The following is a 23,196-nucleotide window of genomic DNA, read 5'->3' on the forward strand; positions in this document are numbered from 1 at the left end:
GAGTGAATAGATTCCTTTACTTCTCACCACCACTGGCCTCCTTCTAGGTTTAGGTTGCCATGCATACATCATGGCCTGTTCTCAAGTCCCTCCATTGACTCCCCATCAGTTTTTGATGCCAGTTTAATATTTTTGTCCTAATCTTCAAAGCAATTAATGAATCAAGACAAAACTATATTAAAGACTGAATTTTAATCTATGAACCTGTCGCTCCCCTGGGACACTGCAGCTCACAGAGCCCCAGATGAAGCACATAAACCATAAAACCAGGGCATAAAAGCATGCTTGGTCCAGGGTATCTGGTTATGGAACAAATTTGCAAGAGGAGATTAGGTGACTCCAGAGTCTGACCATCCCTAGGAGAGACTGCAAAGCTTTCCTTTTTGAAAAGACCCTTCCAACATAAGAACAACACTCACAACAACGACACCCTTTTCCATGCAAAAAAAATCCCAACTGACCCCCCCCAAAAAAATACCCCGAACAAAATCAACCAAAACAATCAAAAAAACCACAAAAAGGCTGCAAATATTCTTTCCACCTCAGATGCTCCTCTTTGATAGTACCCGCCATGTCTGTGAACATCAGACCCAAATCCAAATCCCTAGCTCAGTGAGAATAGCAGACTCATAAACCTCAGACATGGTCTAGCCACTAGAGGGGGACAAAGAACCAGACTGTGTTAATAAACCTTACACAAAGGAATGACAAAATCTGAAGGAATAAAAGGGTGCAGCCTAGAGAACTCTTTCACAGGTCAGCCATGTGAGCCAAGTTTCCCTTCTTTCCCGCTGAAAGCATTTCCCCCAAACACAAAGCTGGGTGTGTGTGTGTCCTTGTGTCCTGCAAAGCTAGCACACCAACCAGCCCTGCCTCCTCCTTACACACCCACACACTCCTGCTGCTTCAGGGTCACCCCCCTTTCCCTTCTCTCTAGCACTTAGCCTTGCAGGGTCCCCTGGCTCAGGGCAGCAGAAAGGGGGAGGGGAGGGGCACTAGTGGGGGCTAGTACCCCCCAATGGAAATATTGTGGGGGATGATCTATGTTTACACCCCCAAATATTTCCTCTGTCCCCAGGGAGGGTGTGAGATGGGGCAGACCTCCCCCATTCCTCCTTCAGCGCAGCCCTCTTGGCACTGGGGAGAGGGGACACCTGGAGTCAGAGGTAGAGCCAGGCATGGCAGGGACAGAGTGGAGATGCATCATTTCAGGGATGGGGGGCAGAACTGTTCACCTCCAGGGCAGGAGCTGCTGCCAGTTGTGTAAAAGCAGCCTGCGAGGCGGGGAGCAGGGAGCCAGGCAGGCAGCTGCCCTGGGTCCCCAGAGTGGGGACACCAGGCCTCAGCAGCTGCCCAGACTGCACCGTTTCCTCAGCCTGCCCAATTGCCACCAGTGTCAGAGCTCTGGATGCTGCCCAAATCCCCTGCGCACCCCAGCTCCCTTGACGCACACCCTTAGCCCCAAGCCTGAGCCACCTCCACTGGAGACTGAGCACCCTGTCAGTAACCGGCCACGGTGGGAAACTGGCTCCGCGCTGTTGGTCATGCCACATGACGGAGATGGCAGAAATCAGAGAAAGGAAACATAACGACCTGACACGTTGAGAAAATGACATTTTCTTGCACCGGGATCTGTCGAACAGCAAGCATTTGGATGGCGAGATGGGGGAGCGTTTGTTTCATACCTGCAGCAGTTTGCACCCTGAACCTGAGTGGTGGTGACAGCGATGTCCAGAATCCTCTCCTGAACGGCAGCAGCTTCACCAGCACCCACCATTCAGACAGTTCTTCGCTGCAGGCCTGTGGGATTTTCCTACATCTCCTCTGCTGACAGAAACTAAAATCAAACTCAGTATCCGAATCGCCCAGGCACTCAGGATGCGAAGTTTCAGAGAAAGGAGATAAGCAGAATGCAGCAGAGGGCAGAAGCTTGACTCAACCAGCCACCATCCAGCCAGATTTGTCACGGTCATTCGTGTTTGGCAATATCCTGCATGTGAGCTTGTCCTTAACGCTAGCCTTCACACAATGGCATATTATCGCCTAGGCCGACAAGGCCTAGGGCGGCAAATTGTCAGGGGCGGCAAATTGATCGTAGCAGCATTTTTGTCATCGGACCACTTTTGCACAAGCCCACTGTCTGTCGGATGCCTGTATCGTCGCTTGCTCGTACAGTAACTGCGCACCAAACCAAAGCATCAGTGACGCCGTGATTCTACCAACCATAGCGCGTCTTGAAACCCCCCATGACGGCACGACGCCATTTAGTAAACATACTCGCAACAACCCTAAACGTTAATAATGTGACCGGAAGGAAGAAATGAAGCGGTTCTCAGTTAAAAAAAAAGGCTATCCAAAAGAAAGAAAGGGAAAATGAAATGATAGCAAAAATGCGCAAAATCGATTCCTTTGCTGAATCAGTCAGTGCCGTTCACAAATTCATGTGGGGGCGGCAATTATTTCAGGGCCTAGGGGTGGCAACATCAGCAGGTGAATCTTGCCCACATGCTCGGGGTTCAGCTGATCGCCATATTTGGGGTCGGGAAGGAATTTTTTTCCAGGGCAGATTGGCAGAGGCCCTGGGGGTTTTTCGCCTTCCTCTGTAGCATAGGGCACGGGTCACTTGCTGGAGGATTCTCTGCTCCTTGAAGTCTTTAAATCACAATTTGAGGACTTCAGTAGCTCAGACATAGGTAAGGTTTTTCGCAGGAGTGGGTGGGTGAGATTCTGTGGCCTGCGTTGTGCAGGAGGTCGGACTAGATGTTCATAATGGTCCCTTCTGACCTTAGTATCTATGAATCTATGAATCATTAATCCGCCACTGCCTTCACGTTTACTTTGGGTCTCGGCAGAACAGCCAAAGGCCAAGGACTGAGTTACCCTCTTTTCCGGTCCTTCAGGAACATTTATAGGAGAAGGGGGGTGGATGTCTGCACCACTCAGGAGATACCTTTGCTGTGGATAAAACAGATGACTTCTGTCTGCCCCATTATGCAGATACAGAAGGTGCATGAAGAAGATGGAGCCCAGTAAGGGATTGTAAGGTCGCTCCCCACGACGCACCACCTAAGAGTGGGGAAGGGGTGTTAGTAGCTGGATCATTACGTTCAGTGGATCTAGGGGGAGCTTTCCAGTTGTCCTGAACCAGGGAGCCTTCCCCAAGCAATCAGGTCCAGGAAAATCGCTATGGGCTGATGTTTGAAGGGGAAGTTGTACAAGCCAAACAAAAAAAAGCCCTGGGATTTATACTACATACTGACCATTTTTATTCGCTCTCCACTGCCGTGGCTATAGATAGTGAGGGCTTCTTCCCTCCATAGGTTGTCCACTTGAGCCAAATCTGATCTGTTTCCAATTGTTTGCACCTACACATTTCTCCCCATTATGTTTTCCATGCAGAGTGCACATTGCTCTTCTCTTCATATATTGATCCAGAATCTAACACAGCATCAGCCTTGCTCAGCAGAACCATTGGACATAGCTGAAGCACAAAGGCACTGCTGCATACAGCCCAAGAAACCAATGGCTAATTACTGCAGTACCTGCTGCTAACAGGAAGGCTGCTGAACAATATCCAGTCGGAATCCCTATTTTCAGATGGTTATCAGTTTCTGATTCGTTATCCCTTTGGGGCTGATATTCTCCCAGCCTAGTCTGCAGCCAAATGTGTATTTTGTTGAGAGACTTGAGCAAAAGTCCTTCATAGAAAACATACCCTCCCAAAAGTGTTGCTCTTTAACAGACAGCCCCCACAAGACTCCATCTGGAATGACTAAGCTTTGGAAGTTGGAACTGGCTGGAGACAGCCCTCACTAAGCAGCAGTCCAGATGCTTCAGTGGAAGGATGTTGTTGCTGCATTTGGAAACCGAGCGCTGAATCCATTGTTTGGGTTTGCTGTGGGCAGCAAACGCCAGGAGGTAGATGGGGTGCATTTAAATTTTCTGTAGCTATATATTTAGAGACCCTATGTAGCTACACAATGGCTAGTTAAGAGTTCTGTAGCACGGAGGTTCAATCCCCCATGCTCACTTGCAAGCTGTGTAGGATGGACTCTCACAAAAGCTCTGGGCCTCCCTTCACAAGTTCATGGTTCTGCAGAGCTGATGAGCCTGGGAACCCTAGAGAGTAAAGCTTCTTGTTCACTTTCCCCCTCTTTTCTCTTCAAAAGAAACTGTGGAATTACAGTAAATGAACCTGTGACTGCAGCAACAAGGCGTGTGAATGCAGCATATGGATACACAGTCAAACCGTCAGAAAATGTCCCTTATTATGGCATTCTTGCCTATTTAATAGTTTGTTTTTCCAATAGCTCTGTATAACTGTAAAGAAAGCAATGCTTATGTTAAAAACTCCTAGAACAAGATGTTCACACTTGTGTGTCTAAAGTTAGGCACAAGGTGGGGGAGGGAATATCTTTTATAGGACCAGCCTCTGTTGGTGAGAGAGACAACTTTCAAGCTACACAGAGCTCTTCAGGGCTGGTGTGACCAGCAGAGCTCTGTGTGGCTCGAAAGCTTGTCTCCCTCCCCAACAGAAGTTGTTCCAATAAAAGATATTCCCTCACCCAGCTTGTCTCTCTGAATATCCTGGGACCAACACACCTACAACAATACTGCATAAAGTTAGGCACCTAACTCCACATTTAACCATCTAGTGAAACTCTGGACATACCTCTGAAAAATAATGACTCACCAGTCTCAGAGTATTTCTCCGAGAAATGCTGCTCTGGCCATGCATTCCCAGAGTGGCATGTTTAATGTTGCTGGCTTTGCTAGGCCTTTGTTACAGAGATATTTATCTAATATTGTCCCCATATAATCTATCCCCTAAAGCTTGTCATGAAAGGTCAGACATTTCTTTCACTGAATTTGCTTGAACCTGAGCTTACTTAGGTCACTGCCAGATGTTCCTTCAGGTTTTTTTTATTACGTTATCAAAAGCAAACACTTCATTAAAATCCTCAAAGGAGGCTGACTCATGAGCTACCTATACAAGCGCAAATGATCATCAGGGTTCCTTTAAACATAGGGCCTGGATAGCTGCTGCACCCATGACTCTCAGCCACGGGACTTTTTAGTGCCATTGGAACACGCGAGCGGATCAGCAAGATACTCTCTGTGCTGCTATCGCCTCTGGAAAATGGCATTGGAAGGATTTCTGCTAAATTTAATGAGCCAGAAGCCAGGTTGGGGAAAAGAGATACAAAAGGAGCAGGACTTAGACAGCAAGACCAAATTAATCGAAAACCGTGATTGATTGGCAGGAGATATTTCAAAGCCAGAATGGAATGCATAGAAAAAAAGCAAAGAGCCAAGGCAGAAAACGAGGTAGGTGGCTCTGCAGAGAAAGTCAGCCACACTGATTTGCTTTTATAGACAATCTTGTGTCAAGGCTTCTGAAAAAGCCTATCTTTGGAAAAAGCATCCCACTTTGCTGTGAGGAAAGCCCTTCAAAGTCCCCTGAGAAGGAGCACCATGCTCTGAAACCTATTGCCTTGTCTACATTGGAAAAAGGAGTCTTGTATTGTAGCCACCACCAGCAGGAAGAGTGCAGCTGAACCAGAGTAACTGTGTAAAGCACAAATGCAGACAGGGCTCAGACACCTTTACCTGCTCTGAGTGAGTTTTCATGATGTGGCACTAGGAATACCTAAGCCCTTCCCCAATGAGCAGCTCTGCATCAGTTCTGCTGCTGCTGTAATCAAGTACTAAATCCTCTGGTGTAAACACATACCAGCTAATCAGAGGAATCAAGCCTGAATATTGTTCACTGCACATTTGTACCAGAAATACACTTTAAAAGAGTTCAGCTGCCATTTTCCCCAGATCTCAGCCCAGCCACCGAGGCAAAGAGAAGTAACTTTGCTCATCTGAAAAATAATTTTGTGGAGAAAGGAATGGAAGCCTCACACTTTCTATGCAGCAAAACTCAGTTACCTGTGATGAGAAGGCACATATATTCTGGAATCAGACATTCACACACAGATGACTTGACGCTATGCCAGACATTTCTCAAAGCAGGCTGCAAGACACAGAAAAAATTAACGAATACTAAAATCCAGGCCCTGCACTTGCTATGATCTTGCCCCTCCCCCCTTGTCAACATTTTTTCCCCCTGCCCTAGCTGGGGAAGATCATCTCAGTCTTTGGCAACCCAAGGTTCTTTCACACAGTGTGCCCCGGTATATAGTGCTGGGGTGGATCTGCATACGTGCTCCCTTTTACATCAACCAGAAGTTATTAAACTGCTGCAGCCAGGAGTCAGTCAGGAAAAATAAGGCATTGGTACTCTTCCAAGTCCTGTCCACAAGATAAGCTCTGCCCATGAGCTGCCACTCAAAGTAGATTAACCAAAGTAGACTGTCCAATCCAGACCCTGGCTCTAGAAAGAAGAATGAGTTATTTTACAGGAGCTCATCTTTTATGGCAGTTCAGGTATTTTCCCTCCCTTGCTCCCCACTGAGCCATAGACACAGCCACCAGAATTATGAGCTGATAGTTGAGGAAAAGGAATGAGCAGGGAAGATCTCATTTGGCAGGGCAAGGGTGGATGAAGGAGCAGCTGCCAGGAGAAGGTAATGGAGTCAGGAATTCTGGCTGTTGGAGCTCGGAGTGCCAGCTCCAAGCACAGCTGGCAAGGGCAGCTAGGCAAGATAATGCATGGTGATTTCTCCTATTTTATCCCAAGGTAAATCACTTCAAATTTGAGCAAAATATCGTCCCCTAACCACAGAGCACACCTGCCAAATGTAAAATGGAATTTACCTTTATAGAGAAATTGGGGTGGGGGGGGCAAGACTAAGATCATGATAGAAAACAAGTTGCAACTTTAGCTATGGAGGCTGTCACTTCGCCATAATTAGAGGTAACTCATGGTTTCCACCCTCCATCTAGTGACAATCACTAGCACCAGGAGCATCCAAACCAAAGCCCTGATGGCGACCCATTTACACGGCATGCCATAGGCCAGTGATTTTCAAACTTTTTTTCTGGCGACCCAACTGAAGACAATTGTTGATGCCCGCAACCCAATGGAGCTGGGGATGAGTGGTTTGGTGTGTGGGAGGGGCTCATGGCTGGGGCAAAGGGCTGGGGTGAGAGCTGGGGGGTGGGGGTGGAAATAAGGGGTTCGGGGAGTGGGAAGGGGCTCTGAGCTCGGTAGGAGTTTGTGGTGCAGGAGGGGGTCAGAGCTCTGGGTTGGAGGTGCAGGCTCTGGGTGGGGCCGGGGACGAGGAGTTTAGGTTGAAGGAGGGGGCTCAGGTCTGGGGCAGGGGGTTGGGGTGCGGGAGGGGATCAGGGCTCTGGGGTGGGGATACAGACTCTGGGGTGAGGCTGGGAATGAGGGTTTGGGGTGCAGGAAGGGGCTCTGGCTTTGGGGGGCTCAGGGCTGGGGCAGGGGATTGGGGCGCAGGGTTGGGATGCAGGCTTACCTCGGATGACTCCCGGTCAGCAGTGCTGCAGGAGTGCTAAGGCAGGCTTCTCACCTGTCCTGGCACTGCAGACTGCACTCTGTCCCAGAAGCGGCCAGCTGCAGGTCCAGCTCCTAGGCAGAGGCGCGCAAGTGGCTCTGCGCAGCTCTCGCCTGCAGGCACTGCCCCCCTCCCAGCTTCCATTGGCCGGTTTCTTGCCAATGGGAGTGCGGAGCCAGTGCTCGGCGTGGGGGCAGCGCGGAGCCCCGTGGCCCGCCTGCCTAGGAGCCGGACCTGCTGCTGGCCGCTTCCGGGTCACAGCATGGTGTCAGAAGAGGTAGGGACTAGCCTGCCTTAGCTGGACAGCTCCGCCGACGGGACTTTTAATGTCCCAGTCAGCAGTGCTGACAGAGCCGCCGCAACCCAGTGCCTTTCATTCTGTGACCCAGTACTGGGTCATGGCCCACAGTCTGAAAACCACAGCCATAGACAACCATGAAATAGCATCGCTAAAGAGCCACTGTGCAATATGCCTTCTGCTCCACAGAGGCTGAGGTGTCACTGCAGATGCCATCAAGCGCTGAGCCCTGCCACAATCCATTGTGTTGTGCTCACTCACACACAGTGCGTTGTGCTTGTGTTGGACAATATATTGATTTCTTGGTAAGTGAAGAGTGTTACACATGAGCATTCAGAGTAGCAGCCGTGTTAGTCTGTATTCGCAAAAAGAAAAGGAGTACCCGTGGCACCTTAGAGACTAACAAATTTATTAGAGCATAAGCTTTCGTGAGCTACAGCTCACTTCATCGGATGCATTTGGTGGAAAAAGCAGAGGAGAGATTTATATATACACACACACACACACACACACACACAGAGAACATGAAACAATCTGGCATATGGATAATTCTAAGCCACCATTGGCCTGTGACATCCCATAGAGCTGCATTTTGAACTTGGGTCTCAGTTAGCAAAAAGAGATGTAAAGTCACATGGAGGGAGCCAGCTCCCAAGAGGTCACACACCTGGTCACACACGTGTGCGTGGCAATCTCTACACCAGTGCACTTGTTCCAAGGAGCAGGGCAGGGCAAAGGTTCTGGAGGAAGATTTGGGACAGCTGGCTCAAGTGGGTGAAGAAGAGTGCTTGGGGCTCATGTAACTGGATGGGCAAGTAGAGGGGAAAGGCTTGCTGGGCGTATGTGGGTGAGTGGGGTATGGTGTAGTGTGAGGGGAGCATGGGTGCAAGAGATGGGGGGCCAAAGGGCCATTTCCCTCCCACACACTTATGAGAACCTGAACTCAGCAGGGGCACAAGAAGAGAGGGCAGGTGGCCTAGCCCCTTCCCTTTGTCCCCTGACCTCAGCTGGGTGGCATCACAGCAGAGTCTCTTCCCTGCCAGCATGATGAGAGGCAGCTGGGCCTAGACACCCGGTCACAATGCCACTCATACATAGCTCATTTTGATTGCTTTGCACCCCCCTCTCCTCCCCGCACACACACACTTTTGCAGTCCTTCTGGTGCTCATGGATGGGAGAATCATGTGTCGGAAGGATAGCCTCCCCAATCCTTCCAGCATCACCTTGGGTCTGATGTCCATTGCTTGCATCTTGTCCCACCATTTGCACCAGTGCAAGGTGGGTCTAAAATACAGTCATCACAGAATGGGAATATTCCACATGAACTCTGCACTGGGGTAAACCACTCCACGAGGTGCAGGGGGCAGAGGGTTAGGCTCGCTGGCTTATGCAAGCGAATCCCTCCTCCCTTGCTCCAGAGCGCCTCTACTGGTCCAGCCCCTTACTCTCTGATTCAGACATGTGAGGAATGAGTCCAGAGTGGAGTTTCCAACTCCCCCTTCCTGCTTTAATAACTTTTGTTGCCTGCATGCACTGGGCTTGATTCTGGGAGCCTTAATCAGGCAATGCCCCCATTGGTTCAGTAGGCATTACAGCAGAGCCAGGCCTGCAGGAATGGGCCCACACTGCGTTCCATTCCCTTTACCTGTACTCAGCTTAGCAGCAGCATACAGACAAATGCATGAAGAGTGACACAAAGACAATCACCACAACCAGTGACTTTTACAGTGTGGCTTCCCAGTGAGGGTGGGCCTCACACATGCTACTCTTCTACTCTGTGTAACTAGAGCGAATAGTTTAATCTGGCCACCCACCAAGAACAGGTAGACCAGTTGTTTTCAAACTTTTTTTTCTGGCAACCCAGTTGAAAGAAATGGTTGATGCCCGCAACCCAACGGAGCTGGGGATCAAGGGTTTGGAAGGGGCTCAGGGATGGGGCAGAGGGTTGTGGCGAGGGCTGTGGGGTGGGGCCGTGAATAAGGAGTTTGGGGTTAAGGAGGGGGGCTCTGGGCTGGGTTAGGAGGTTAAGGTGCAGGTTCTGGGGTGGGGCTGGGAATGAGGTGCAGAAAGGGGCTCTGGGTTTGGGGGGGCTCAAGGCTGGGGCAGGGGATTGGGGCACGGAGTTGGGGTGCTTAGGGTTTACCTTGGGCAGCTCCGGGTCAGCAGTGCAGCAGGGGTGCTAAGGCAGGCTTCCTGCCTGTCCTGGCACGGCGGACTGCATTGCGCCCCAGAAGCGGCCAGCAGCAGGTCCAGCTCCTAGAAGGAGGCGCGCAAGTGGCTCCATGAGGCTCTCAGCCGCAGGCACTGCCCCCCCAGCTTCCATTGGCCGATTCCCAGACAATGGGAGTGCGGAGCTAGTGCTCAGGGCGGGGGCAGCGTGCGGAGCTCCCTGCCCCCCCATCTGCTGCTGGCTGCTTCCGGGGTGCAGCACAGTGTTGGAACAGGTAGGAACTAGCCTGCCTTAGCCAGGCAGCACTGATGAAGGGACTTTTAATGGCCCAGTCAGTGGTGCTGACCACATCTGCCACGACCCAGTGCCTTCCATTCCGTGACCCAGTCCTGGGTCGCGACCCACAGTTTGAAAACCACTGATGTACACAACAACCACCCAGACATATTCTGAGGCTACCTCACTTGAGCCGTGAGGTAGCTTAATTACAAGACACGTTTCAAGGCTAGTGGAACATTACAGTCCTTTCCAGTTATGGCTGTGGGTGCAAAAGCACATCAATAATGACTGTCTTTCCTCCCTCCCCCCGCAATATGACCCGACACCCTCAGTCAGCCACACACCAGTAGTCTACACTGTCTTTTGTATAGGTGCCTTTATCATCTTAGGAACGAATCCTTGATTCATTTGGCACACAGACTACAAATTAATCATTTATACACACACACACACTTCATATTTTTATATATTTAATCACTGAAACATTATAAAATATTTAAAAACTGAAACTAAAAATCACTGAAACAAACTGGATACAACATGGAGGAAATTTGTCAGTGCACAATAAATCTCTGCAACCTATAATAAGAAGTTACTTAAACTCACAGCACTAAATGATTTATTAATTGTCTTCTAATCCTTCCCAGCTATACTGGAACCAAGAGTGCAGACGTGTTTCATCTGCTGTATCATAACTTCTCCAATACCAACCAGCGTGGCTGCCGTTAATGATTTGGTCAATTTTAATTCTGGCCTGCAGCTCCACAGAAATGACTTGCAAATGGCTAGAGACAGGCAGTTACTGCAAAATTAATATAAGCTATAACCAAGGGGAGAGTGAGGTCTAACTCACATGAAATGATTCACCAAGACATGCTGCAGTTGAAGTTAATTTTACAGGATCCAGCCAGATGCTCATTTTTAAAGAGATATTACATTTCCACGCTATAAAATAGCTATTTTAAGACAGCCAGCTAAGGTTTGTATGGGATATTGTTTCACAAACTAGTCTTCCTGGTTTCAGATGACATCACCCAGATCTCTATTTAAATTTACCCATCATAGAAATAAATAAAAACTCTACCATTTGAACACAGTAGAAACATAATGCACATGATATGCATAATTCAGATAACTGAGGAATTTCTATTACCATTTTATCTATTTATCTTAGTGTCAGTTATGTATTTAAAGAAATAATAATACAGCACCCAGTACATACATGGCATTTTACTTCTAAGTGTTTTACAAATGCAGGTAATTAAATTAAATGCCAGCGACTGAAAATGAATTTAGCAGTTGCGGGAGTGGCTCAGATCTGGTAATGGCACATTACCAATAGAGCTGCTCTTGCTAACACTTGTACAGGGAAGCCAGCTTGGGCCTCTCTACAGTGTTGCTGGTTCTTGCGATATTAAAGCCCCAACCCTGGAGACCAGTAATTTGGTGAGAATCTCAGCTTTCTTTTTTTTAAAAAGTAAGTTTCTGGCCCTCCTGGTTGTGGATAACAGAGTAAAAACATGGCATGTGTGACCTAAAGGTTCAAAACAACAGACAGGAAATAAAGAGAACCCAACATTTATCATCATTTTGAAATCTCATGATTTTAAACCAATCTTGTGATTTGGGGATGCTTAGGTTGATAACACTGCTGCTATGTTTAGTTTACATTAATGTTGAGGGGTAAAGTCTGCCAGCCTTACTCACATTGAGAAGTGTATACTCCGTGAGTAGTCCCACTGAAATGACAGGTCCAAGGTTCTACTCGCTGTAGGTAAGGCTGAGAGAATTGGGTCGTAAGATTATGATAGCTTGTAGAGTCAGGTCTCCATTATGATTGTTAGGCCGAACCAGGGAGGCAGTGTGGTTTAGTGGACAGCATGCTGGACTGGGAGCCAGGATTCTGTGTTCTGGTGCATAGCCTCGGGCAAATCATTCATCTCTATGCCCATTCTTTTAGGTCAAACTGTTGGCCTGCCTTGTCCAGGTCAGACTAGATGATCAGAATGGTCCCTTCTGGCCTTAAGATCTATGAACTATCAGCCAGGCTCAGCATTTCCCTCTGAAGAGAGAGAAGGGTGGATTTTATTTTGATATTTTTAAATCCTGTTCCTATTAAAGCTATTGCAGGATTGCCTCATGCAACGATAAACTCTGGAGCAGTGGATGGCTCCAGAGCCTGGGATACGGTCATGGTGATAGTACCCAGTACAGCAAGAGGCCTCACTTGGAAAACAGCTGAAAATATTGAGCAGGCAGCTAGCTGAGAGAAACATTTGTCACCATTTTTGTTGCTCACATTTTCCTGCTTTTAGGGTCACTACATATTTGCAGTTTACAAAGTTTCAACCAAAAGTAGCTTTCTGCTCATTTTAAATTGATTGAAAATTGTTAGAAGATTTTTGTGTTACTTTTTTCAATGTCAGTATGGGTTGATTGGCTGTGACTGGTCAGAAAAGTCACATGAGCTAATTGGGTTCTCATTTCTACATTGCCATGGTGAGTGAGCGACTGCACTTTATCTGCTGTCTGAGCCAGTCAGAAAATCATCTCTTGGTTGCAGCAGTGCCATGTGCTTCTGTCTCCTGCTGCAACTCCACAGCTTCTGTGTCCAAAAGGCAGGGGCTGGGCCACAAAACTCATGAGATTTTTAAAAACTTGAGAGAGGGGTATTTGTCTTCTGTCATCTGAGCCTTTTCAAGCTTTTCTCCCTAATCATGAGGGTTAGAAACGTTATTTTAAAATGAAAACCAAGATTGGAGGACAGGTTTAAAATTCATAATGACCTTGATAAATTGGAGAATTGGTCTGAATTCAACAAGATGAAATTCAGTAAAGACAAGTGCAAAGTACTTCACTTACGAAGGAAAAGTCAAATGCACAGCTACAGAATGGGGAATAACTGGCTAGGTGGTCATACTGCTGAAAAGGATCTGGGGGTTATAATGGATCACAAACTGAATACAAGTCACCACATGATGCAGCTGCAAAAAAGGCTTATATTAACAGGACTGTTGTAAGTAAGACACAGGAGGTAGCTGTCCCACTCTATTTGGCCCTGATGAAGCCTCTAGCTGGAGCACTGTTTTCAGTTCTAGGTGCCACAGTTTAGGAACGATGTGGACAAATTGGAGAAAGTCCAGAGGAGAGTAACAAAAATGATAACAGGTTTAGAAAACCTGACCTAGGAAGAACGGTTAAAAAACCCAACATTTTGTCTTGAGAAAAGAAGACTGAGGACGACCTGATAACAAGAACTGTTACCAAGAGCACGGTGACCAACTGTTCTCCATGTCCACTGAAGGCAGGACAATAAGTAACAGGCTTAATCCACAGCAAGGGATTTGAGGTTAGATATCAGGAAAAACTTTCTAATTCTCAGGGTAGCTGAGCTACGGAACAGGCTTCCAAGGGAAGTTGTGGAAACCCCATCATTGGAAGCTTTTGAAAACAAGTTGGACAAACGCCTGTCAGGGATGGTCTAGGTTTACTTGGTCCTGCTACAGAACAAGGGGCTGGATTTGATGACTTCTCGAGGTCCCTCCCAGCCCTATATTGCTGTGATTCTGATATAAAGCACATGACTTCAGGAACCAGGGCTTTAAGAAAAACAACAAAAATATCGCAAGAGTTGGCAACTCTGCAGCTGCTGTAATTGGGAGCAGGACTTGTCTGTCTCCATATTATTATTCTTCTAGCCAATAAACCAAATTCAAGTGTATACATGTGATGCTGCCATTTAAGTCAATGGGAGCTGTGTCTGATTATGGCAGGGCCAAATTTGGCATAGAGTGTACAGCAGATAAGGGCTGGCAGTGGTCTAGGAACATGGTGGGGTCCTGGTAGCAAACAGGTTGGCTGATCGGTGGCATAGCCTCACCAGAATGCAAAGCAACACTAACCACAATGCCCTGAAGCACCACCTCACTTTCCTCACTGCAGGTCCCCAGGATTCCAGCATAAACTCTCTAGCTCCGCCTTGGGAGCGTGCTGCAAACCCACTGAGAAGGGAAGATGGAGAGCCACCGTGGCAGGACTAGTCACCTGCAGACAAAAGGCTTTCTCAAAGTGGAAGGTTTCGCAGCATTTCCTAAAGCTTCTGATGCCAGTTTAAGGCCTTGGTGCCAGTCATGGGCTGGGGAGAAGCCTGCTACAGAGCAAAGGCCCACACAGCCTGCTTCTGTCCCCTTGGATCGCCTGCAGGACAATGGCCCCAGATCGCACAGTAGCAAGCCTGGTCAGTGTCTCTCACTGAGCAGCTGGTGCCTCAGGGTCACTCCCAGTCATCCAGACAACAGGAGGCTGCTGCTATTTCAGCCCCTTACTCCATGAGATGTGCCGGCATCTCCACCCCAGCCCAAGCAAGATGTGGGGCTTTGGGGTGTACAGATACAATACAGATCCTGCCCCACTTCTGGAGTGGAACCAGAGAGCTACTGTGGAGTCTGTGCCTATAACGCACCGCTTTCTTCTCACCTGCAGTCTCTTCTCAAGCTAGCGTCACACACTCTGGCAGCCTTTTTTTTTTTTTTCCCACCAAATGCATCCGATGAAGTGAACTGTAGCTCACAAAAGCTTATGCTCTAATAAATTTGTTAGTCTCTAAGGTGCCACAGGTACTCCTTTTCTTTTTGCGAATACAGATTAACACGGCTGCTGCTCTGAAATCTGGCAGCCTTGTGGTTTCTGTACCAAGTTTCAGAAATGTGGACGTTTGAGCAGATCGAGAGTTTTGCGAACAGACCTGGGACAAGGCTGAAACTGAAGATTGGAGCACAGCACAAAACGACCCAGCTCAGTAGCAGAAGACAAAAAGTGTCTTAGCAAGTTTTCCCAGACCTCTGGGAGCCCTGTGGAATTCCCTGGCACATGATGCCGAAACCAAGCCATGCTGTTGGCATCTCTCTGACAGGAGTACACAGCATTCTCGGCTCTGTCAGGGCACACCTACGCAAGCTACAGCAGCACTCCGGGGTATATGGCAATGGCTGACACAGGTGCCCTGCTGGGACTTCACCCACCCCCGAAGTGTGTTCAACAGGCAAAACGAAAAGGAAGAGTTTTAACCCCTGGCCTGCATTTAACAGCTCCCAGGAGAAAGGAATCACAGGAATGAGAAGTGCCCCTTGCTGACAACGAAAGAAAGGGGAAACGGAGAGGGGAAAACAGGCTCCTACCAGTAACATTCACAATTCAGAAACCCCTTCTAGACCCAACCTGCTACAGCCACTCCCCCCCCCAAAAAAAACTAGCGCTGTCGAGCGATTAAAAAAATCACATATAAAATCAATTAATTGTACTGTTAAACAACAATAGAATACCATTTATTTTAAATATTTTTGGATGTTTACTACATTTACAAATATATAATTTAAATTACAAATTATAACACAGAATACAAATAATATTTGCACTGTAAAAAACAAAAAAATTGTATTCTTCAATTCACCTCATAAAAGTAGTGTAAAGCAATCGCTTTATCATGAAAGGTTTCAGAGTAGCAACCGTGTTAGTCTGTATTTGCAAAAAGAAAAGGAGTACTTGTGGCACCTTAGAGACAAACAAATTTATTTGAGCATAAGCTTTCGTGAGCTGCTGTAGCTCACGAAAGCTTATGCTCAAATAAATTTGTTAGTCTCTAAGGTGCCACAAGTACTCCTTTTCTTTTTATCATGAAAGTTGAACTTACATATGTAGAATTATGTACAAAAAAACCAGCATTCAAAAATAAAACAATGTAAACCTTTAGAGCCTACAAGTCCACTCAGTCTTACTTCTTGGTCAGCCAATCACTCAGATAAACAAGGTTGGTTACAATTTGCAGGAGATAATGCTGCCTGCTTCTTGTTAACAATGTCACCTGAAAGCGAGAACAGGCGTTCCCATGGCACTGTTGTAGCTGGTGTTGCAAGATATTTACAGGCCAGATGCACTGAAGATTCATGTGTCCCTTCATGCTTCAACCACCATTCCAGAGGACATGTTTCCATGCTGATGACGGGTTCTGCTCAATAACAATCAAAAGCAGTGCAGACCAACGCATGTTCACTTTCATCATCTGAGTCAGAGGCCACCAGCAGAAGGTTGATTTTATTTTTTGGTGGTTCGGATTCTGTAGTTTCTGCATCAGAGTGTTGCTCTTTTAAGACTTCTAAAAGCATGTTCCACACCTTATCCCTCTCAGATTTTGGATGGCACTTCAGCTTCTTAAACCTTGGGTCGAGTGCTGTAGCTATTTTTAGAAATCGCACATCGGTACCTTCTTTGTGTTTTGTCAAATCTGCTGTGAAAGTGTTCTTAAAATGAACATGTGTTGGGTCATCATCCAAAACTGCTATAACATGAAATATATGGCAGAATGCAGGTAAAACAGAGCAGGAGACATACATTTCTCCCCTCAAGGAGTCCAGTCACAAATTTAATTGACACGTTATTTTTTTAATGAGCATCATCAGCATGAAAGCATGTCCTCTGGAATGGTGGCCAAAATATGAAGGGGCATATAAATGTTTAGCATGTCTGGCATGTAAATACCTTGCAACGCCGGCTGCAAAAGTGCCAGGCAAACGCCTGTTTTCATTATTCATTGTAAATAAGTAGCAGGCAGAAGTATCTCCCCTCAATGTAAACAAAACATGTTTGTCTTATTGATTGGTAGAATACAAAGTAGGACTGAATGGACTTGTAGGCTCTAAAATTTTTCACAGTTTTGTTTTTGAGTGCAGTTATGTAATAAATAAAAATATCTGCATTTGTAAGTTACATTTTCACGATAAAGAGATTGCACTTCAGTACTTGCATGAGGTGAATTGAAAAATACTATTTCTTTTATCATTTTTACAGTGCATACATTTGTAATCAAAAAGAGTAATATAAAGTGAGCCCTGTGCACTTTGTATTCTGTGTTGTAATCGAAATCAACATTGAAAATGTAAAAAAAATCCAAAAATATTTGATACATTTCAATTGGTATTCTATTGTTATAAGTGTGATTAATCATGATTAATTTTTTGAGTTAATTGCATGAGTTAACTGTGATTAATTGACAGCCCTAATAAAAACCTATTCAAAGCAGAGCTCTGGCCCAGTAAAGGGAGATGTTTCAAAGACTGCAGGAGTCCACTAGGAACTTTCGTAATGCTATTGATTTTACAGACACTAGGGTGATGGGCAGCAGTATAAAATCTTAAAATAGTGAGAGAGGCAGAGCAGACAGCGCACACAGAGACAGAGCTGAGTCACTGGCTTTTCCCCACAAACTCTCTCCTTTCCAGAGACTTGACCAAACTCCCTGAGCCCAGCTTTCTCCCCCTCCTCCATGGAAAGAGACGCTCAGACCTAGAGTCTCCCAAATATCATTGGTTCATGTCTTAAAAAGTTGATGGCTGAGGAACCACCCGTACATGTTTCCTGTTTGTACGCATTTTAGGCCTTGGTAGGCTTGCCTTACGTATTCATGGATTCCTACTAAAATAAGCTTAGAATTTGGCTGGTAGAGATCTGCCTGGGGAAATGAGAAAAGAAAGGAGCTTGGCTGGGAAGTCTGGATGGGAGGATGGGAAGACGTGCAGTTTAGAGTGGATTAGGAATTTTTAAACTGGCCACAGAGTCCCACCAGAGAACACCCATTTGCACTCGGGATGCAAGAGACCCTGTTTTGCCTGATAGGAAAATGGCCTATAGATGCTTAGGGATGCGAGTGGAGAGCAAAGTAGCCCTAAGTTTGCAGTATGATATAGCAGTGACAAATCAGTGGGCTAGACTACCACCACCACTCTCCTTTATCCGATTGATTGATTGGCAATCCCTCGATTGGAGGATGATCTCTACCACGGATTTACATATGAGTCCTGAGATGATTCAGGAGTCTGATCCTGGAACCGCAAATCCACTTGCAGTAGGTACAGACATTTCGTGGAAGGCCAGCAGCCTTCTGGGAGAAAGTTCTTTCTTTTTCTTTTCAGCTTTGAGGACAAGGCACTTCTCCTCGAAGTGGGCCACTGCCTGATGGAGGATATGGCGCCACTGGGGTCGGTCGGTGGCTTGCTCCTCCCACCTTGTGATGTCCACATCAGTTTTCTTAAGATACGCTTTCAGTGTGTCTTTGTAGCGTTTCCTCTGACCACTACGGGATCTCTGACCATGGGAAAGCTGAGAATAATGGGCTTGTTTTGAGAGGTGAGAGTCTGGCATCCGCACACGGTGTCCAGCCGAGCGAAGTTGGTGCATGAGGATCATTGCTTCAATGCTGGTGACATTGACTTCAGTGAAGGATGCTGGCATTAGTGCAGCAATCTTGCCACTTGATACGATGGATCTTCCGGAGGCATCATTCATGATACCTCTCCAGATTCTTCAGATGCTGTCAATAGGTCACCCAGGTTTCGCATCCATAGAGGAGTGTAGGAACAACAATTGTCTTGTAGACCTGGAACTTGGTGTCCTGCTGTAGGTCACTGTCTGAGAAAACACGTCAGAGTAATTTCCCAAAGGAAGCACTTGCACACTGGATCCTGTGGTGGATCTCACTGTCAATTTTTCCATTCTGAGAAAGTTGGCTACCGAGGTAACAAAAGTGTTCAACCGTCTCGAAAGTCTGACCCTCGATGGTGATTTGTCGTGGGTCATGTGCAAGGCCTGAAGCAGGCTGATAGAGCACTTTAGTCTTCTCAATATTGAGTGAGAGTCCCAGGCTTCAGTAAGCTTGTGCAAGAAAATCCAGTATGGACTGAAGGTCATTCTCAGTATGCGCGAGGATGACACAGTCATCAGTGTACTGAAGATCAGTAATGGAAGCCCTGAAGACTTTAGACTTCGAGCGGAGACGTCGAAGATTAAAGAGCTGCCCATCCATTCTATATGAATGTCAACTCCACTGGGAAGATCTCCTTTATCCATGGCTTTCCTAAATTACAATGTACCCAGGGCAATACTAAGAGCCACTCCTAGTTAAGAAACATTTGGTTTTACCTAGATTTTTATTTGTTAAATACCATTTCCTGACTTCATAATAGTATTTGTGTGACAGCTAGTCCCAAACTTGCAGACATTCTGTCCTGACCCCACTATCTGCCTCTGTTCAAACAGCCCTATGGACGTTTCCAGTTGACAGGTTTCTTTTCCTAGCCAAACGGCCCTTAAAAGATGCCATACACTCAAGTATCTGCAAAAGCTTCATACTTGGTTTTACTGTAACACTGCAGTGATCTCAGGATTGTGACATATTTAGTGGTGGCCACAAACACTCACAGCACAACGAATCCTGAAAACAGAGCCTTCAAACTGGCTTTTTGAAATACTGCTTCTGAATCACTGTCAAAAAATCAAATTAATTTCCCATTTGCCCTTCCCCCACTCCCAGACTTCCCTCCCTCCCCACCACACACACACACACACGCACACACAGGCAGTGCTTCCTACTTACAAAACAACCTATTTCCCCATGATAATCCCTCAACCCTCTCCATAACCCCAGCCTGAGAAGCTTGTCAATTAATTCTTGTGAAATGATTTCAAACATCAGTTCAGAGACTTTCCTTTTGTCAACCTTGTAGTCTTCAGATGTTCTCTATAACATGAAAAGAAAGTACAATGAAGGGGCTTCTACTGGTAGAATTATTCAAGAGGTGTAACACTCATAAATCTTTTAGCACACATTCCAAATAAGGGCCTCTTTTATCTTAAGAAAAGCATTAAAAATGTCAGCTATGTAAAAATCGGAACTCTGGATACACTGCATACTGATTCCAACTGCCGCTGGAGAAGGGCCTCACCTCATCTCTAACTCTTTAATCTGTAATTCTACCCCAGGCCATTCACTGGTGTCGCGTGCCATCCACTAAGGTCCAGAGGAGGGTCAGCAGCACAGAAAAACAGCTGATAAAAACAGCTGCACTCAGCTAACAGGGGGAGGGATAACTCAGTGGTTTGAGCATTGGCCTGCTAAACCCAGGATTGTGAGTTCAATCCTTAAGGGGGGCATTTAGGAATCTGGGGCAAAAATTGGGGATTGGTCCTTCTTTGAGCAGGGGGTTGGACTAGATGACCTCCTGAGGTTCCTTTCCAACCCTGAGAGTCTATGATCTACCTCCTGTACTGGAAACATGTGGCTAAATACCTCACCTCATCAGCTGAGTGCTCTGTGGCAGCCATGTCACAGCCCTGCAGTTAATGGAGGAGAGTGGGAAATGGTCTTTAGATGGATTGCAAGGAGATGGCCAATACCTACTAAGATCAAGGGATGTAGATCTCCAGGCCTTATATTTTCCACTGCTGAGCCCAAGAGGTGCCTCAGTCACCAGTATCTTTTGATCAGTTTCTCCTTAAATTAATGGAACAGCCCTTGGGTTTCTTGAAAGCGCCCTTTCCCCCTCAGGTGGCAGAAAATCCCACTTGGGTGGAGGGCCTGGCTGATCCATAGCAGGTCACTCGTAATGACAATGAGCAGCCGTTGAACTGAACAGGGGTCTCCCACATCCCAGGTGAGGGCCCTAACCAGTGACTTAAAACTTAAAAAGGTGGCACCACCACTTTCTGTCCCTCCTCCTCCTGTAGACAGTTTTGTGGATCCTTTGCTTGCTTTTGTCAAAATGGCTGAAAGTTGGACTGAAACATTGTGGGCCGAAGGGAAATGTTTCATTGACATTCCCAGACAATTTCAATTCAAACCATTTTTCAAATTCACCAAAAAACCTCAAAAAAGTTGTTTTCAGTTTGATCCAAAGTGATTTTTTCAGTTTTTCAAACCTTCCAATGAATCAAAAAAGTCCATTATTCGCCCAGCTTTAGTGAGCACTATTCCTCACTAGTGCATGAGTGGCTACTACAGTTAGTGTGGGGGCAGAGGTGGGGTGGGCATTGACAAAAGAGCAAATTTTCATGACCAAAAGCCAACACAGAAAGCTTCACCTGTGAGCCCTTTTGACGGGAACACTTCCTGCTCATGCCCGCTAGACCAGTGGTTCTCAAAGCCAGTCCGCCGCTTGTTCAGGGAAAGCCCCTGGCATGCTAGACCATTTTGTTTACCTGTTGCGTCCGCAGGTTCGGCCGACTGCAGCTCCCACTGGCCGCGGTTCACCGCTCCAGGCCAATGGGGACTGCGGGAAGGGCAGCCAGCACGTCCCTTGGCCCGCGCCACTTTCCGCAGCCCCCATTAGCCTAGAGCGGCGAACCGCGGCCACTGGGAGCCGCGATCGGCTGAACCTGCGGACACGGCAGGTAAACAAACTTGTCCAATGCGCCGGGACTTTCCCTGAACAAGCGGTGGACCGGCTTTGAGAACCACTGCGCTAGACAGCCCGTTGGGTATGAGCATGGAAAACATTCTAGCTGAGCTGACTGCTGAAAATGCTGGCACCCAGAAGAAGGCACCCAAGAGAGGTGTGACAGAGGTGTCAATCTCTTGCAATAATCTTGAAAAACCAAATTGAATTATGTTGAAGTATCTTCAGAGTCAATTGTATTAAATCCAAAGGCTGTGTATTATTGTGGCCGGGATTGCATGTAACCTTGCTAGGGGGAGATGTGATGCAAACCCTGGGAGGTGTTAGGAACTTCAAATACTGTATTGAACAATGTGCCAGACAAGGATGGACTTTTGGAACAAACCGTGTCAAGTGGATTGTCTCAGGAATCTCTAGGGGGAGATGAATGCAAATTTTCCACCTCCAGTTATGCAAAAACTAAGCCTTTTGAAGCTACATGCTGAGGAGAGGGTCTTTGTCTGCTGATTACCTGTTCCCTGAGACTGGACATCAAAAACAAAAGCTGTTGAAAGGAAAGACTGAATAACTCATGGGGATGTGAGAGTTCTGAGCTAAGGTAGTTATGAACTTGTAACTACAGAAAAAACCCTCGGTGCGGTTTGAAGGATTGACCCCTACCAGAGCCCTTGCTGGAGTTGGAAGGTGATCTCTGGTAACATATTAGCATGAGTGTAGTTTATTTTATTGTTTTTAATATGTTTTCTGTGTCACGCTTTCCCTTTAAGAATAAATGTACTTGCTTAGAAAGGGCTGCACAACCCTTGTAACTGCAGGCAACCACATTGTTCATAGCCTTTGAAGAGAAAGCCAAGTGCAGAGGCTGGCCTGTTTAGACTGTCTGGCTTGCTGGGGATATCATAGTGTATCTGTCTGGCTTGCTGGGAATATCACAATGTATGCAAGAAACTGTGCACCTGGAAAAGCCCTGGTCAGCGGGGTGAGACACAGGTCTCCCCCTAAGAGAGGGGACATCTCAGGAGTCTGGTGCCTAGAGTGGGTGCCCTCAAGGGATCACAGAGGGAAAGTGCAGGTGTAGTTGCCCTGAACAGAAACAAGAGGTACTCCATTCTGCCCACTGGGTCCCAGCTATTCCCTATGCACCGATTCCCTCCACAACATACTTCTCAGACTCTCCAGGGCAATTCCAATCCAAGAAGTTCAGAGAACCCTACATATGGCGGAAATTCAAAGGCCAGTGTTGGCCCATGCTCACCTTGGAGGCACTGCATCCTGTATAGCAGATTAGAGGGCATATGGTCCCAGTCTCTTAGGCCGACTTTTGGTTGGGGGTGGCTCAGTGGGAGCAGCAGAAATCCTTCACGCTCATGAACATTTGGGTGTGCATGTCATTAAGCACTTCTAATTGCACAGCAGTGCTATTCACAAGTATTTAGGCACTAATTGTAACTTTAGCAGATGCAGTTGTCTACACTTAACTTATACAGTGAAAAGCTTTCAGCACAGAGAATTATGGGTAGATTGCTGTATGCAAAACATTTCATCACATGTATGGTATCCAGCCCTCTCCCTTTCTGTGCTGCCACTGACTTCCTCAGATAATGTGTGATGCTGAGTGTCTGCAACTCCTACCACTGACTGGGGCTAATGCCCGCCGGGGCCTGGGAAGCTTCACAGGACTTGGAGAGGAAAAGTTCTGGTGGATTCTCCATCAATGGCAATCTTTAAATCAAGAATGGATTTTTTTCTAATAGATC

The 23,196-nt window shown here is 46.8% G+C and overlaps 1 protein-coding gene across 6 annotated transcripts in view; it reads right to left on the bottom strand.

Annotated features, from left to right (window-relative positions):
* The window catches only part of PKNOX2 (PBX/knotted 1 homeobox 2), a 715,219-nt gene that overhangs the window by 649,092 nt on the left and 42,931 nt on the right, over positions 1–23,196 (bottom strand). For 3 of the 6 annotated variants that reach the window (XM_043500982.1, XM_038380895.2, XM_038380890.2), the window contains exon 1: positions 5,938–6,017. The exons of the other annotated variants lie outside the window; for them this stretch is intronic. The gene's annotated coding sequence lies outside the window, so the exon portion shown is untranslated. Of the gene's footprint in view, positions 1–5,937; positions 6,018–23,196 lie in introns of those variants that run through there. 6 annotated transcript variants of the gene reach the window in all.

Source organism: Dermochelys coriacea, chromosome 22, assembly GCF_009764565.3.
Source record: "Dermochelys coriacea isolate rDerCor1 chromosome 22, rDerCor1.pri.v4, whole genome shotgun sequence".
Lineage (NCBI taxonomy): Eukaryota > Metazoa > Chordata > Testudines > Dermochelyidae > Dermochelys > Dermochelys coriacea.